This window comes from Canis lupus, chromosome 14 (assembly GCF_003254725.2).
Source record: "Canis lupus dingo isolate Sandy chromosome 14, ASM325472v2, whole genome shotgun sequence".
NCBI classification, from domain to species: Eukaryota; Metazoa; Chordata; class Mammalia; order Carnivora; family Canidae; genus Canis; species Canis lupus.
The window spans coordinates 56,962,601-56,979,865 of record NC_064256.1 but is presented as its reverse complement, the minus strand read 5'-3'; the positions used below and the strand labels follow the sequence as shown (position 1 = coordinate 56,979,865).

Below are 17,265 nucleotides of genomic sequence, written 5' to 3'. Positions count from 1 at the left end.
TTCTTTCACAATGTGAGCTTAACAAAATGATCTCTAACAGGATATCCTTAGATGACTCTTTTTCTCTACCCCTGAAATTTTTTACAACTGCAGAGTTTATGTTGTGTTTTAGCAACTCTCTTTATTCTTCACCTCTTTTTCCTTCTAGAATGTTTAATCATAAATTATTTTGCATAAACAGGAATTTTTAAATTGTTTATTGAAATATACATAGAGAAGTGCACAAATCATAAATGTATGGCTCAATGAATTTTCATCAGGGGAATACATCCATATAACTAACTCTCAGTTCAGGAAATAGAACATTTCAAGACCCAAAATGCCTTTAGTCAGTCACTACCTATAATTCCTCGGAAATAAAGTAACCGTTATCCTGACTTCTAATGTCTTAGATTGGCTTTCTGTGTTTTGTACTTTACATAAATATATTATACATTATGTTCTTTTTTGTGTCTGGCTTCTTTTGCTCAGCCTATTTGTAAGATTTACTCATGTTGCACAATAACTCATTCATCCACACTGTTGTATGATATCCCATCGTGTGAATATAGTAAGCATATTTATCTGTTCTACCATTAACGGACATTTAAGTTGTTCCCAGTTTGGGACCATATAAATGCATTTCTTGTGGGGAAAATATGAATAAAAATATGGGGAAAATAGTCTGTGGAGACTATTCCTAAGAAAGCAATTGTTAGATCATAGGTTCATGCATATATTCAAATTTAATAGATACCATCAACCTTTTTTTTTCCAAAATATTGGCACCAATTCCCATACCTACCTGCAGTATAGATTACTGCTAATATGGTCTTTCTTTCTCAATGCCTGTACTTCTAACTTGACAGTGACTCTATATTTAAAATAGATCTCTTACATACAAGAAGTTAGGTCTTATATCCTTTTAATTAACTCTGACAATCCCTGCCTTTTAATTAGTATATTTAGATCATTCACACTTAAAATGATTATTGATCAATATGGTTTAACAGCTACCACATTTGTAACTATTTTCTGTTTGTTGCCCTTGCTCTGTTTCTTTTTGTGTCTCCTACTCTTTCTGCCTTTTCTGGTTTTAATTGAGCATTTTATATGATTCCATTTATTCCTTCTTTCTTAGCCTATCAATTATCCTCCTTTATTTTTTTTAAAGATCCTATTGATTTATTCGTGAGAGACACAGAGGGGCAGAGACTTAGATAGAGGGAGAACCAGGCTCCCTGTGGGGAGCCCGATGCAGAATTCAGTCACTGAACCTGGATCACGCCCTGAGCCAAAGGCAGATGCTCAACCTCTGAACCACCCATGTGTCCCAATTATCCTCCTTTAAAACAAAAAATGTTTATGATTGTCCTAGAGTTTCCAATATACATTTATAACTAGTCTAAATCCATTTTCAAATAACACTCTACCGCTTCATAGTTAATGCAGGTACTTTACAACAGAATATTGACAGTTTGAGGTCATTCATTTCATATGTCCATAAGTAATAATCACTGTGATAATTGTCACTATTTTAAACAAATTGTTTCTGTTAGAACAAACATAAGAAAAAGAAAATGTTATATTTTACCTTCATTTACTCCTTTCTATCACCATTTATGTAAGTCTGTTTCTGACCTATAATTTTCTTTCTCTCTGAGGAACTTCTTTTGATATTTCTTACAAGGTGGGTTTATTGACCACAAATTCCCTCAATTTTTGTTTTTCTGAAAAATTTTTATTTCTCCCTTCACTTTTTAGTGATAATTTTACTGGAATTCTAGATTGGCAGTTTTTTCTTTTAACATTTCCAATTTTTTGTATGTCATCTGAGGCTGTTACTTCCATATCTTCTTTGAAAAATAATAACCAGTAGCTTCATGAATATATTTTCCATTTTATATAAATATATGTATTTATATAATAGAATAATTGCTGACATTTATTTGAGTACTGGTTATGTGCCAGACTCTTTTCTATGTGTTTCATGTGTATTTGCTCATTAATCCTCACAATAATCCTGTGAGGTCTATACAATTATCCACACTGTTTGTTTGTTTATTGCAGATGGAAAAACTAAGACTTTTAAGTAACTTGCCATATATCACTCAGGCATCGAGTGACAAACTACCTTTCTATGCTGCCTCCTGATTCAGTGTATCCTGGGATATTTTGAATACACCTAGTATATTTCATATACATAGCTATTATAGTCCTTTATTTTTTTTTAAGATTCTATTTATTTATTTGACAGAGAGAGAGCACAAGCAGAGGGAGTGGTAGGCAGAGGGAGAAGGAGAAGCCTGCTCCTCCCCAGAGCAGGGAGCCCCATGCAGGACTCGATGCCAGGACCTGACCTGAGCCAAAGGCAGACACTTAACCGATTGAGCCACAAATGCACTCTAGTGTGGTCCTTTAAAAGAGGAAATCCTTTCCATTATTAAAATATCCTTAATAATATTTCAGTGTACTGTCCCACCCCAGCAGTCTTTTCAACCTGAAAACCCTAGCAACTCAGCTCTCGCACTGTCATTTTATAACTATTTTCTCCTCCTCCTAAGTAGGATCCAAAATCCTTCAGCTGAAGTTATCCCACTGCAACTAAATGAAAACCCATTAACTAGAGGAAGCAGTTTATTAACATGACTGTGAATGTGTCTTTCTCCCAATCTGAGCCAATCAAGAAACATGTTTTCTGAACTGAAGGCTGTTTATCAGCAAAGCCTGAAATCATGTCTGCCAAAGACTGCCTGAACAATGGGACGGCAAATCAGGGCACAGTCACTGCAGGGTACCCCCGTGGCCTCTACAGCCTTGCCGGGTAAAGTACGCCCTTGATCTGCAGTGTTAGTATTACCTGATATCTTATTATAAATACAGAATCCCAGGCTCCACCCAGACCTACTGAATTTTCACTTTATCCAGATCCCCAAGTATTAAAACCACAATGAGCTCTCACTTCACTGCCATCAGAATGGCTAAAATCAAAAACACAAGAAACAAGTGTTGGTGAGAATGTGGAGATAAAGGAACCCTCGTACACTGTTGATGGGGATGCAAACTGGTGCAGCCACTGGCGATTGCTCAAGAAATTAAAAATAGAATTACCACATGAGCCAGTAATTCCTACTGGGTAAGCAAGGGAAGTAGCCAAGGGTCATAACTCAAGGATGGCAAGTTCACGGCAAGTCCTATCCCATCCCATCTGGGAAGAAATCTCCTAAAAAAACAAGATGGGTAAGAAAGGAATAAAAGGAATAGGAAGTAGACCACAGTCAACAAATGGCAGTACAGACAGAGAGAAGGATGGAAAAAAACTCTAGAACCTAAGAGATATGAGAAGCCAGCAGGGCAGGCTGCCTACGATACTGTCCTTGAAATTATATTGCGAGTCTCACTTCTCATGCAAGGAGCAAATAAATACTTCTGTCTCTGTTCCTTAACAGCACTAGGTTCAAACCAGTCAGAGGGTTACAAGAGTTCACTGAACAGCTGTGAGATAGTGTACTGTCCTGCCACCTTCCCTCTAGAAGCCTTAAAACTGATATGGGAGACAAGACAGAGAAGGTGAAAGAACAAGCATGTTGCCTTCTGTTAACACAACTATCCATCATCTACCATGCGCGGGGGGTGTGTTAGCCGCATACAACACATCCAAACATATGGCAACTGGTTCAGTGAGATTCAAATAGTCACGTTTATGTTAGGAGTAAACCAAGCCCAGAGAAATTCAAGACGATATCCGCACAGGCGCTACTTGGCAAACGTAATATGTGGGGCCAGGAGCAGCCCATGCCTTTGCTCATAGTTGCAAAGTTACATAGAAGGTAGGAGCTGGAGGAATTGTGCTGTGTGAGGCTCAGGGGGTGGGGAGGTTATTAAACAATGTGATTGTTGTGTGTCGAATGGGAAAAAGAAATAGCCCTGACATACATGCTCAGGATCTTCACTGGTCTTTTTCTGGAACACACATCGCCAGCACAGATGATATATTGAACAGCCTGAAGCTGGTGGTCAATTCTGGGTTTACTGTGAACCCCTGGATTCAATGACTCTACCTTCTTTTACTTCCCAATGTGAGCAAGGATAAAGTTAATGGTGTATAACTAATGCTACCATAAATTTCCAGCCACTACTGAGCTATTTGCAAGCTGCTTGTCACTAATACCGGGTTTACTCACCCCACTCCCTTTCTTATAATCCACCGCCAACTATTTCCTTATGACTTTGTGCTCCACCATGAGACAAGCACGGCAAATGCGAACGAACTCATGAAGTTCATCTCTGACTCCAGATGGTTGATGTGTGCCAGGTTTGGGGAAATCCAGTAAATCAGCGGATGCATGCTGCTAAATATCTGCCCAATCCTGGCCCCGCAGAATGACCTTGAGAGTTTCATCTCAAAACCTGTCGTAATTTACATTGTATTAAATCAAAGAGGAAGAGGTTTTCAGCCCACCAATTATAGTTTATGCTTTTGAAACCCAATAATAAACAACACTAAATTATAAGAGCAGCAGCATCCCTAGGATAATAAAAAATAAAAATAAAAAATAAATTAAAAAAAATTAAAAAAAACATAGGAGATGTTTGTGCCTGTGCAGCGTTGGTCTTAGTGCTTTAGCTCAGTAGCATTACCCAGTGGGGTTTTAACAAACTAACTTTAGTGGTACTATTTCAGAGAGATATCCAAAGGCACCTCGGGTATGTGTGATACTTCACCCAATTAAAAACTGTGCTTTAAAAAAAAAAAAAAGATTTTATTTATTTATTTATTTTTAATTAATTTATTTATTTAAGAGAGAGCAAGAGGATGCTCTGGGCTGAGAGGGGAAGGCGGGTCTGGGGGCTCGATCCCAGGACCCTAAGAGCATGACCTGAGCTGAAGGCAGCCGCTTAATGACTGAGCCACCGTGTCCTTGCATTCGGTAAATCCTTTCTTGTCCCTTTCTTATTAAGCAGTACATTTTGCTAAAATATGCATACAGATATAGCTAGACTTGGGGAGTGGATAGTTCGCATACAAGCTGCGCACACTCCATATCCAAGTGGTGCTTTTAACTGTAGAACTCTATTGACCACACAGTAAGTTTCTTCTTGAAGACTATCTTAAAGTACGGTGCATTATTGATGTATTTTAAATAAATTTAGGTTCAAGTGGATCAAACTACTTCTTAATTCTAATTCCATATCTGCCCTGAGTAGTTGTAACTCGGTGCCATAGCTCCGAAACACAAATTCTATTATCTGCCTCACTAGGTACCCTGTGGGATGGTGTGTTCAGTACAGTCAATATGTGCATTGCTATGTAAAATGAAAAGTTATCGGCATTAATTATTACAATCCAGCTAGGATTCACATCTTTATTGCACATTCCAATTCTTGCCTTGATTTTGTATTTTTGTCAGCTAGGATTTCCAAAGAGATTAATAAATTCTAAATAAATTAAATCCAAAGAAAAGATTATTATATGATTCAAGTATGAACAATAATAATAGTATCATGACACCAAATAAAATAGTAGGACCACCAGGAAGTCTCTTTAGCTACAAAATCAGATTAAATTATCCCAAAATAATGGAAACATATGGCAACCAGTGGAAATAACATTCTTCTTCAGAACTCTAATGTAGTTATGATAGGCCAAATAATCATAATATAGCACCAAATAAAGGATATAGGTGTACTTACTGATTTGAGTTTAAACCACGTGAAACTGTATTTTACATACAAAAATGACAATACGGAGTGGCTCAAAGAAAGATAAACCATCATCTATGAATTTCTGTAAAGAATGTATCTTTTCTGGAAATACTTTTCATCAGAAATTGTATACTTCATATCTGAATGTATATTTTATATCTAAATGAGGGGAGATTTCAAATATAATGGTCTTTTAAAGCCTCTGAGAAAGGAGAGGATAATAGCAGACTGCCTGTTACACAGTATTTGCTAAATAAGTGTTGGACTATAAAGAGTGAAATGAAGAAACCGAACGTTCCAGATGACAGGCATAGGCTTACGCTACATCAGATTCCACACAATGCTGTTATCCTACTAGCATTAATGAAGCTGTCGCCACGTGTAAAACATAATTCTAAGCGCATTAAACTCATTTAATACAATCTTTTTTTTTTGCAACAGGTATGCACACTGTCTTCTAAATGTCAACTCTTACTATACCCTTTTACAGAAAAGGAAAGTTCAGAGCAGAGGCATAAGTAATTTGTCCGAAGTTGGATATCACTTAGGTGGTACCTAACTTTGGAATTAGGAGGACTTCAGATCCAAGGGTTCAGTCTCTAAACCAAACTTTCTTTTTTTTTTTTTTTAATCAAACTTTCTTAGTAACCACACTACATAAAGGGCACGGCTATCTGCAGGAAATTTCTGTTGCTATGAACAAACTCACAAGTTTGGCTTCTTCCTATAAACTTTTTTTAGTTGAAATAGGGTTTCCAGATAAAATATAGGAGACTCAGGGGTGCCTGGGATGATTCAGTCGGTTAGCATCTGACCCTTGATTTTTGCTCAGTTCATGATCTCAGGGTCCTGAGATTGAGCCCTGCATCCAGCTCTGTGCTGGGTGTGGAGCCTGCTTGGCATTCTCTCTCTCCCTCTCCCTCTGCTCCGCGCCACTTGCATGCATGTGCACATGCTTTCTCTCTCTCTCTAAAACAAACAAACAAAGGAGAGCCAGTTAAATTTAAATCTCAGAAAAATGGAAATTTTTGTTAGTATGAGTATATATATCTCCTTTGATATCTGGGATATATGTATTCTAAAAATGTACTCATTGTTTATCTGAAATTCAAATTTCAGTAGGTCCTGTATTTTAATTTGCTAAATGACAACTTTCAAATTAAAAGTAAAGTGAGTTTTGACATCCTGTTTTGCTGATATTTTTACATGTAACATTATCACCTAAATAGCAATCCTACCAGTTAGAATCCAATTTATTTTTCAAATTGGCAGTAGATATGCACACCTGTCTTCTGAACGTCAGTAAAATCCTTTGTCCTGCTAAATGTTACAAAATGGCATTCTGACTCTCTATCATTCACGTCCTTTTGTTAAATCTGACCCAAAAGCATTATCACTAATTGAGATAATTAGTAATGTAAGATTTATAATAGAGGGTCAATCTAGAATTTTGCTATTTAATTAAAACCTGAGGCTATTGGGCTGCAAATTGAATTTTTAAACAAACTTTTAATTTCAGAGAAGCTTTGGATTTGTAGATGGGTTGAAAGAACATTTCACAGTTCTCCAGCTCCCCATACCCTGCTTTTCCCTATTGTCAACATTACCATGGTAGGTTTTCACAATTAATAATCTAACATTAATACATTATTAACACATGAAGTTGATACTTTATTCAGATTTCCTTATTTTTTACCCAGTGTTCTTCTTCTGTTCCAGGATTCCAACCAGGATAACATAATCAGTGCACATCTCCTTAGCTTCACCTGGGCTGTGACCCTTTTTCAGACTGTCCTCATTTTGATAACCTTAAGAATTTCAACTACAGGTCATGCATTTTGTAGAATGTTCTTCCATTTGGATTTGCCTAATGTCTTTCTCATGATTATGTAGGGGTTATGAAAGTTCAGGAAAAAGACTACAGAAAGAAAGCGCTATCCTCATCAAATTGTATGAAAGATACGTGCTACTAAGATCACTTATTATTTATTATATTAACCTCCTCTTAATGTTTATCAGGTTTTTCTGCTGTAAAGTTACTCTTTGATTTTCCATTTTCATACTGTACTCACTAAAAAAAAAAGTTATTGTGTGTACTCCACATTTAAGAGGTGAGGATTTGAGGGGTACGATAGTCTAAATGCTTATGATTACCCCAGAATTCATATGTTGAAATCCTAACCCCCTCATGAATGGGATTAGTGTTCTTGAGAAAACACCGAGCTGGAGAGGCTCCACCACCATGTGAGAATAAAATGCAAAGTCCGCAACCCAGAAGAGGGCCCTCACCCAACTGTGTTGGCACCTTGATCTCAGACTTCTAGCCTCCAAAATTAAAAGAAATAAATTTCTATTATTTAAAAGCCACCCAGTTTTAGGGCATTTTGTTGTAGCATTTCAAATGGACAAAGACAAGGGGTGATACCTACATAAACTATTTGGAATTCTTCTGCAAGTGAGTGAAGTTGCTCTCCAGGAAGCCACAGAGATGGAGATCTGCACAGGCAGGACCCAGGGCATGCAGGTGTCAAAGGGCCTGGTTCCGGTTCTTCCCCAGGATGATGGCAGTCCGCATGGCCCCAGGGTTTATTCTAGTCATTCTGAAATAACTTCTGCAGGTCCTGGAAAAGGGCGTGGCCACCACACTGGTTTGGTATATTCAAGATGCCTCAGCCCTCTCAATTCTCCTTGGGCAACTAGGGAAAGAAGTGGCCCATGGCCTCCCATGCCACAACATCTTGGTCAAAAGAGAAGCCCAGAGGTAAGTGTAGGAGACCCACAGATGCACGTTGACTAGGTGGTTGTCATCGGCCTCTATCTCAGTGCAATAACTCTGAGGAATCTGGGAGCTGGAATTCGATTAGTAATAAGGAGCTAAACTCACAAAACGGTGTTGGCTGATATCAGAGGTAGAGGAAGGCTGAGAGGATGGTTCTGAAGGTCGCCACTAGAAGAGACGTGGGAGGGCGGTTAGAGGCTAGATGAAGGGGCAACAGACAGATGCATGTGACCCCAGGCTGCACTCTATGTGGATTTTTTTTATAGTACAAATATATGTTTTATTTTGTTTTTCTTAACAACAGTTTTTCTCTAGCTTACCTTATTGTAAGGATAGAGTATATAGTATGTGTAACAAGATTATACAAAATAGGTGTGTATCAACGGTCTGGTCTGTGGTAGGTAAGATTTCCAGTCAGTGGTAGGCTAAGTAGTAGTTGAGTTTTGTGGGAGCCAAATGTTATGAGGGATTTTCGATTGCTCAGGGCCTGGGTCCCCTAACCCCCACGTTGTTCAAGGATCAACTGTAATGCTAAATGTACAAATTTCATCAAAAAGTCAAAGTAGACTTCACTTTTACAAACCAACAATTTTACAAACAAAATTTTTTGTTTGTAAAAAGCATTACTGAGATAAAATTTGTATAAGGAGCAACAAAAAATAGAGTATACAGACTTGCCTGAAACATTCATATGCAGCTTATTTTTATAGAAGGCACGCACGATCATCTCTTAATAGTAACGCTCTTTGAAAAAGCATGATCTTCAGTGTACTCACTCCGCTTACAGACTCTGCACACCACAACCTTGATTCTTAAGTAGAGCAACGGATAACTCTCCTGAACCACGTGGTGGGTCTGCACACATGAAAATGTTTTAGAGGACGTACTCCCTGCTATCTACTGACCTTTTGGAAAAGGCCCAATGTCTGTATGTTTTACAGACAAGACTTACAATAGAAGCTGCTCCTTTAATCTCTGAGACATGTTGTGATGCAGCCTCACCAAATCAGAACTTTTATTAGACTATTATAAACATGAGAATCAGCATATTCCTGATGTACTTTTTAAATCTTCATTGTAAAAAAAAAAAATCCCTAAAAAAGCCATCCAGGAGACTGTTATTTAAGAAATGAATAAGATCACAGTGTCGAGTCAGATCCTACTCTTAGAATTGAGCAAGGATTGGAATTTAAGATTCTGAATAAAAATAAATAAATAAAATAAAAAAATAAAAAAATAAAATTCTGAATAATGGCTGATCCTGCATTATAATTTCACAAGGGCATCAAATCTTTTTATCTAGGCTAAAGCACAAACAATAAAAGATAGCCTTATGGCATATTTTTTATTTGTTTACAAACAGTAAGTTACCCAGCACACCACTCGTCAGGATCCCTTATGGTGCCTTGGCTTAGGATAAAATAAAAGCCTCTGTGTCTGTTATGAATACAAATATTGTGAAGCACAGGGATTGGCAACAAACTTTTCATTATATTCTCAAACATTTCATTATATTCTGGGTAGAAGCTATATTCAATTATACACTAGGGGTATTTAAAAGCAAATTCACAAATTATAAAAGCATAATATTATAAAACCCTAAAGGATATGAAATCAATAATATTTACCCACAGATGAATAAGAAAAATAAGCCAGCCTATGGAACTGATTATTCATAGTACTCAAGCTCTGGAAACAATCCAAGTGTCCATCAATGAATAAATAAAGAATATTATATAGAGATTATAGATATAGATAAGCATTTCATATATAAAATAATATTCAGCTATAAAAAAAGGTAAGAAATCCTTCCATCTGTGACAACATGGATGAACCTGGATGACATTATGCTAAGTGAAATGAGCCTGATACAGTGTGTACTGTAAATATATAGTAAATAAACCTACAGTGAACAAGAGGATGCAGGGAGCTCTTCAAAATAGCGATTTCATTTCCTTTGATAAATACCCAGAAGTGGAATAGGCTGGATCATCTGGTAATTCTATTTTTAACTTTTTGAGGAGCCTCCATACTGTTTCCCATAATGGCTGCACCACTTTACATTCCCACAGCGTACAAGTGGTCCCTTTCCTCCCCACCCTTGCCAGCACTTGTTTTCTCTCATCTTTTGATATAGCTTCCTAACAGGTGTCAGATGATAGCCCATGGTAGGTTTTTTGGGTTTTTTTTTTTTTGGTTTTTTTTTTTTAAGAATATAGAGCAAGGGGCAGCCCAGGTGGCTCAGCAGTTTAGCACTGCCTTAAGCCCAGGGCGTGATCCTGGAGACCCGGGATCGAGTCCCACGTCAGGCTCCCTGCTTGGAGCCTGCTTCTCCCTCTGCCTGGGTCTCTGCCTCTCTCTCTGTGTGTCTCTCATGAATAAAAAAATAAAATCTAAAAAAAAAAGAATATAGAGCAATTTATTGCTATTTCAAAATATAACTCAGGTGAATCAGACCCCAAAGAAATCATTAAGTTGACATTAAAATGTGTTATGTAATCAGATTTGTCTTTAGAAAATTTCTCTTTTGAGAGGCAATTCTGTACCTAATATAGTGTAATTTGGTATAAACATATTGTGGATATTTTTAAAGGCCTATAAAAGGATGTTTATGATAGCCTATCATAAGTAAATAATACATGTTAATACAAGTTAATTGATGAATTGCAATTTTGAGTTTGTACAGTATTCTAGAAAGATCCTACTTTCTTCACCATATTTTATATCAGATTGGATACTCCTATTGTGTTGCATTTATCAAAATGAGTTCAATAGAATCTGTTTCTTGTGTTTATGTCAAGTTGCATCTCTTCAAACTATGGAGTTCCCCTCACAAAACCAACATGAGAATATGTGTTCCTGAAACACTTGCTATTGTGGCTGTAAAATATTACTTTTTCTAACATTTAGCAATAAGTTTTAAAATATTAGTCCCTTCGCCCATAGTATTTCCATAAGCCCCTTTTGTAGCCCCCCCCCAAAAAAAAATCATCAAAAAGGGAACAAACATTCCCTCTTTCCATCCCCCTGCCAGCTTTTATTCCTTTAGAGTAGGGGTCAGAAAACTTTTTCTGCAAAAGGCTAGAGAAGAAATATTTTAGGCTTTACAAGCCCTGTTGCATCTATTCAGTTCTAGTATTATAGTGCAAAACAAACAACAACAACAACAAAACACAACCATAGACAACAGTGAGTGAGTGGGTGTAGCTGCATTAGAAAATCACAATTAAATCTGTTTGTATTAAGTACATAGCAGGCTAGAACTTAGGGCCTAAAATAAAGGTAGACCCTTTTTCTTTCAGTGTCCTTTAGGAGAAGCATCATATAATGCCTGGAAATTATCATCCACTTGAAGTATATCCTCACTGTTTCACTCTTTTCTTACCCTGAGATAGTTATTAAGGGTGATCGGTGGTCCAGTACATAAAACATTTTGGGGAATATATATTACCTAAATAGAAACTGATATTACTTCTACCATTATAAGAACTCCAGATCCCAAATAATAGGGACTCTTGGGAAGAAGCGAGTGCCTGTAGCCTGCCTGCAACATATTGAATATCGAAGGACAATGAGTGGGGCACGTGGGTGGCTCAGCGGTTGAGCATCTGCCTTCGGCTCAGGTCATGACCCCAGGGTCCAGGGATCGAGTCCCACATCGGGCTCCCCCCAAGGAGCCTGCTTCTCCCTCTGCCTGTGTCTCTGCCTTTTGTCTCTTTCTCATGAATAAATAAATAAAGTCTCAAAACATAAATAAATAAAGGACAATAAGTTCTCCCTGGCAGTGATTACAGCAACTGGAAGTTGTATTTCCGTATCTAGTATAGGGATGAAATTGTCCAATATTTCTCTTTGTAGCAAGTAAGGTGAAGACTCAGAAAATGGATTATCCAGGTGAGCTTTCTGTGCACGTAACCGGATCCAAAATGCGTAGAACCATTTCAGCCATTTCTTCTGCTGGGGTGGGTGCTGCAGGATTCAACTGTTGATGGAATCTAATTTTGACCATTAGCACCAACAGTCCCCAGAAGATGAGCATTTACTTCTTTTGCCAACTTGTGACTTGTTAATGCTCATCCTGCTGTGGTGTGAGGCTGTGTATCAGGGTAGCGAGTCCGCTTTTTCCCCAACTGTGAAGAAACTAGGAGCTCCCCCAGCAATTTCTGGGTCATCACAGTTTTGATGCCGCCAACCTGCTCTGGAGCTGGTTAACTCCTCTGCTGTAATCCTGCCTGTGAGGAATTTACCTCGCCCCCCATCCCAGCACTATTCAGAAAGATGAGATGTGTTTTGACCTAGGGCTTCATTTTCCAAAATAAGCTGATTTTTCTTGTGGGCTAGACATTCACACTGATACCGACGATCATCGATCATCCCCCAGCAGCCACCAGCAACTCCTGAAACTCACTGTTGACTCTGTCTGTACACTGAGCTGGTTTGAAAGCCCTTCTTTGTCCTGTACTAACCTTTAAGAGTTCTTCAGCTTTTCCAATATATTCTTTTCCTCTCGTGGTTCCTTTCTGGGTTCTACAACTCCCTCTGGTTGACCAAGGAAGTCTCCTCTATGACGTCCCAGAGACCTAACCTTCGCATTTCTGTTGAGGATATCCTGGGTTATAGCAGCTTTGGGAATGAATATTCTTACAATGTTGACTTCCACTGCTTTTTCAGTGAGAATCTTCCTTAGCTGAAGAACTCCTGGGCTCTCTGATGGAACTGCTTCCTTCCATGGATCCTGAAGGGTGTCATGCTTTATGGGTGGGGCTCCAGACATAGCTTCGACAGGTGTCGGTGGCTCCTCAGTTTCTATCCCGTATCCTCAGACTGGAGTTAAAGGAAAAAGGGCTTGGGTTTCTACACTTTCAAAAGCAGTTTTTAATCAAAGAAAATGCACCTCCATATTTCTACTGAAGAACCACCAAGATTCTTTACTCTTCTGATTTCAGATTACTTCACTTTACAGATTGTTGGGCTCCCAGTTGCAGGGTTAACTGCTCCGCACACTCCCTTCCCATTCTGAAGCTGACCCGCCCAGACTTCCTTGACATCCAGCTGCTGGCTTATTCTCTCATTGTAGTTTTTATTTGAATTTCCCTGATGACTAGTGGTGTTGAGCACCTTCTCATGTATCTGCTGGACATTTGTGTATCTTCTTTGGAAAAATGTCTATTCAGATTCTTTGCCCATTTTTTAATTAGACTACTAATGTTTTGCCTATTGATTGGTAGTTCCTTATGTATTTGAACATATTTATATTTAATCCCTTATCAGGTATATGGCTTGTAAATATTTTCTCCCATTCTGTATGTTTTTCTTTTCTTTTTCTTCTAAGAAAAATATTTTTATTATTTTATTCCTAATATTTTATTATAGCTTTTATATGAGCAAAACATTTATTTTGATATTAAGTAAATCATTCTTTTCAAAGTACAAAAGAGTACTCTTGTACCTGTGAAATGTATTTATGGAAGAGGTCATTAGGTCCTTCATTGTATAAAGAAGTGTTGTTGTTGTTTTTTTTTCTCTGCTCTGAAAACAAACCTCCAAAGCACTGATAGGTAGAATAGTATCTTTGTGGAATGCCTGCATGGCTCAGTCAGCTGAGGATCTGACTCGATTTTAGCCCAGGTCATGATCTCAGGATCATGAGATTGAGCCCCACATCGGGCTCAGTGCTGGGCCTGGGGACTGCTTAAGATTTTTTCTCATTCTTTTTCTTGCTAAAACAAGGGAAAAAAAAGATATCTTTACACAAAAGTCAGATTTAAAGTTGACTGAATTAATTAGGCAAGACATATTTATTGTATACTTTGATGTCTTAACAGATATTCTAGAAAATTCAGAAGTATAACAAGTTCCCTGCCTGCAAAGATTTTACAATCTCATATGGAAATGAATGGTTAATTTCATTATTTAGATAATATTTTGACTTTTCATTTCATTTGTCATTTCTTTTCTATGCAGAAGCATTTTAGTTTGATATAGTTAGTCCCACTGGTTTATTTTTGCTCTTGTGTCTTATGCTTAGACTGTCATATCCATAAAATCATTGCCAAGACTAATGTCAAGGAGCTTTTCCTTGTGTTTTCTTCTAGGAGTTTTATGATTTGAGATTTTACTTTTAATCTTTAAGCATTTCAAGTTATTTGTTGGGAATCTATTAGATAAAAGCACAGTTTCATTCTTTTACAGAATGAATATACAGTTTTCCCAGCACCATTTATTGAAGAGAATCCTTTCTCCATTGAATATCCTTGGCTCTCTTGTTAAATATTAGTTGACTACATATCTGTGAGCTTATTTCTAGGCCAGATAGGGCCACCAGCTTGCCTCTGCAGATGTACATTGCAAATGGGTGGGATCTCTGCTGCAGTGCCCCTCAGAGGAGGATTGCAGCCTTCCAAGACTTGAGGACCAGGTGTGTAAGCCCTACTCTGCTTCCCTCTTTCTATCTGATCTCCAGTGGTCAAGCCCTACGGATTTCCTCAGTGATTCCTGTGAGGTGAGACCTGAGTGGACCTCCTGGGAAGTGCCTCAAAATGCTGAGGCAGCCAGGTGTTCACCTTGAGCTCTCCCCCCCTCCCCCCCCCCCCCCCGCACTGGAGAAACCTAGATCCAGGAAGGCTATCTCAGTGCGATGCTGTGCTGTTCTTGGGGTTTGGAGGGCAATGCAGAGTGCAGCCACTCTTCTTACCCTTCAAATGTGGTTCTATTTGGTCTTTGTGCTTTAGCCCCCAGTTTCTGGGATTTCGCAATGATATCTTGTCTGTGGATAATTACTATCTGGTCTTCTTGTAAGGGAGACCAAAGTTGAGAATGACCTGTGTTGACATCATGATGCTATCACTCCTATGATGACATTTTTGTTAACAAGGTATAAATATTTGAACTGTGATAATATATTCATATATTGACGTACTCACATTAACTAAGTTACAACTTATTTAGTAGCACTTCAGTTTATAATGTGCGTTATAGTTTGTGAGCTACCTTCAAAAGCAATTTCGAATTTTTCTGTTCTATTTCCTACAAACATAATTCTCCTGAGAAGTTCAGGCCCATTCTCTCATTCTCGCTCTCTCGTTCTCTCACTTTCTCTCTCTCTCTCCCTCCCTCTCTTTCTCTCTCTCTTTCTCTCTCTCTCTCTCCCCCTCCCACACATGCATACACGTGCTTATGCTCCTCTGCCTTCCTTCTGTCCCCATACATTTCTCACCTTTTTAGTGATCTACCATATGAGATAATTATCTAGTTACACAAGTCAAAACTATTTTCACAGATGAACATCTAATCAGTTTTTTAAAGACCTCTATGGGAAAAAAAGTTTTCAATATCCAATTTTACACTTTAAATGGTTTTTGCTAGCAACTTTTCCTCTTAATAAGCTACAATAAATGTTGATTCTGATTTGTGACAGATGGTTCATCTCTAAGAACCCACAACAGTGATTTCAATGTTTTAAAAAACTTGCAAAAATAGGTACCACAAGAAATTCATCCAGACCCATATTCCACAAAGTCTTTTTCTAAATTGTTGTATAAGTATATATTCATATTTGAATGAAGTAAAAATGACTTTGAGGCTCACTACAGGCTTTTCCACCAGAGAATATGTCTCTCTCTGCATGTTATTTGATTTGCTCCTGAATGTAATTCAAGACCAGCTTGTGATATTTTATTAAATAGCTAGACGTTTTGTGGCTATTAAAATCAGCACATTCCTTTTGGATTACTCTTTAAGTTGTTACTAAATGAAAAGAATAATCTTTAAGGTGTTAAAAGGAAGCTTAATGTTTTCTACAATGTGAATATAGCTGGTTATCTCTGATTAGTGTTGTAGCTCACCAACGTCTCATTTGGTTTTTATCAACTCCAATTCTAAAAAGGGTCATATGGGGAAAGATTGAATAAAGAAGCAGTGGTTTATGGTAAATAGCTAGAGATAGAAATTGGTTCTGTTCACTCAACTGTTCCTCATTACAAGGAGATTAGTGATAGAGAATGAAAGAGAAAGTAAAAAATGGGCTAAAAAAGGGGAAAAGCTAAGGTTAGTTTTTTGACCCTAACCTCTAAGTTCTCAACCAGAAATTAACTTTATATCCCATAAACAGTGGTTTGGTTTAGTTTGGTATGTGGAGGGTTTTGTGCGTTTATTTTTTGTAAGCAGAGTCCCCTTAAATCTCTCAGCACTGCTCCAACACCCTGAGTCGTCCACATCTAGCTCATGAGCTAGCTGACTGTTGAAAGAGGAACAGTGTCCTCAGCATGAAAATCAGGAGGAAAGTGGGTCAGGATTCTAAATATGTCATTATGTCTTATATGTGCTGTGCCATTGGAATAAAGAAAAAAGAACAAAGAGTTTGGTATTTAAACTTTTCACTTGTTCATTATAATTTCTCTTGCCCAACAAACATAGGTCTGGAATATAGCGCAGCAAAGACAGCTCATTGATGATTTCATGTGATCTCGTATACTTCCTAGTCCTTCTGCAGTTAGGTGGGACCACGTGACTAGTTCTGATCAATGGAATTACATGTCTTTTCCAAAGCAAAATGCGTAATTACCAGTGAAAGGTTTCCTTCTTTACTCATCACGTGGATGGGGAAAACTGTATGTTCCAGATGATTCAGATATAAGATAGTGGGGCCTCTGAGCCAAAATTCCTGAGTGACTGTGAATCCAAGGCACTACCCAACTTTAGCTTTTCCCTGGATCTGTTTTGTGAGCAAGAGGAAAATATTGTTGGGTTAAGCCACTGAGATTTGGGGTTAACTCATTACTTCTATATATCATAACAAAACT

The 17,265-nt window shown here is 37.9% G+C and overlaps 1 pseudogene; it reads right to left on the bottom strand.

The window, feature by feature from the left end:
- Nucleotides 1-12,206: 12,206 nt before the first annotated feature.
- On the bottom strand, nucleotides 12,207-16,355 carry LOC112670853 (golgin-45-like; annotated as a pseudogene).
- Between the last annotated feature and the right edge of the window lie 910 nt (nucleotides 16,356-17,265).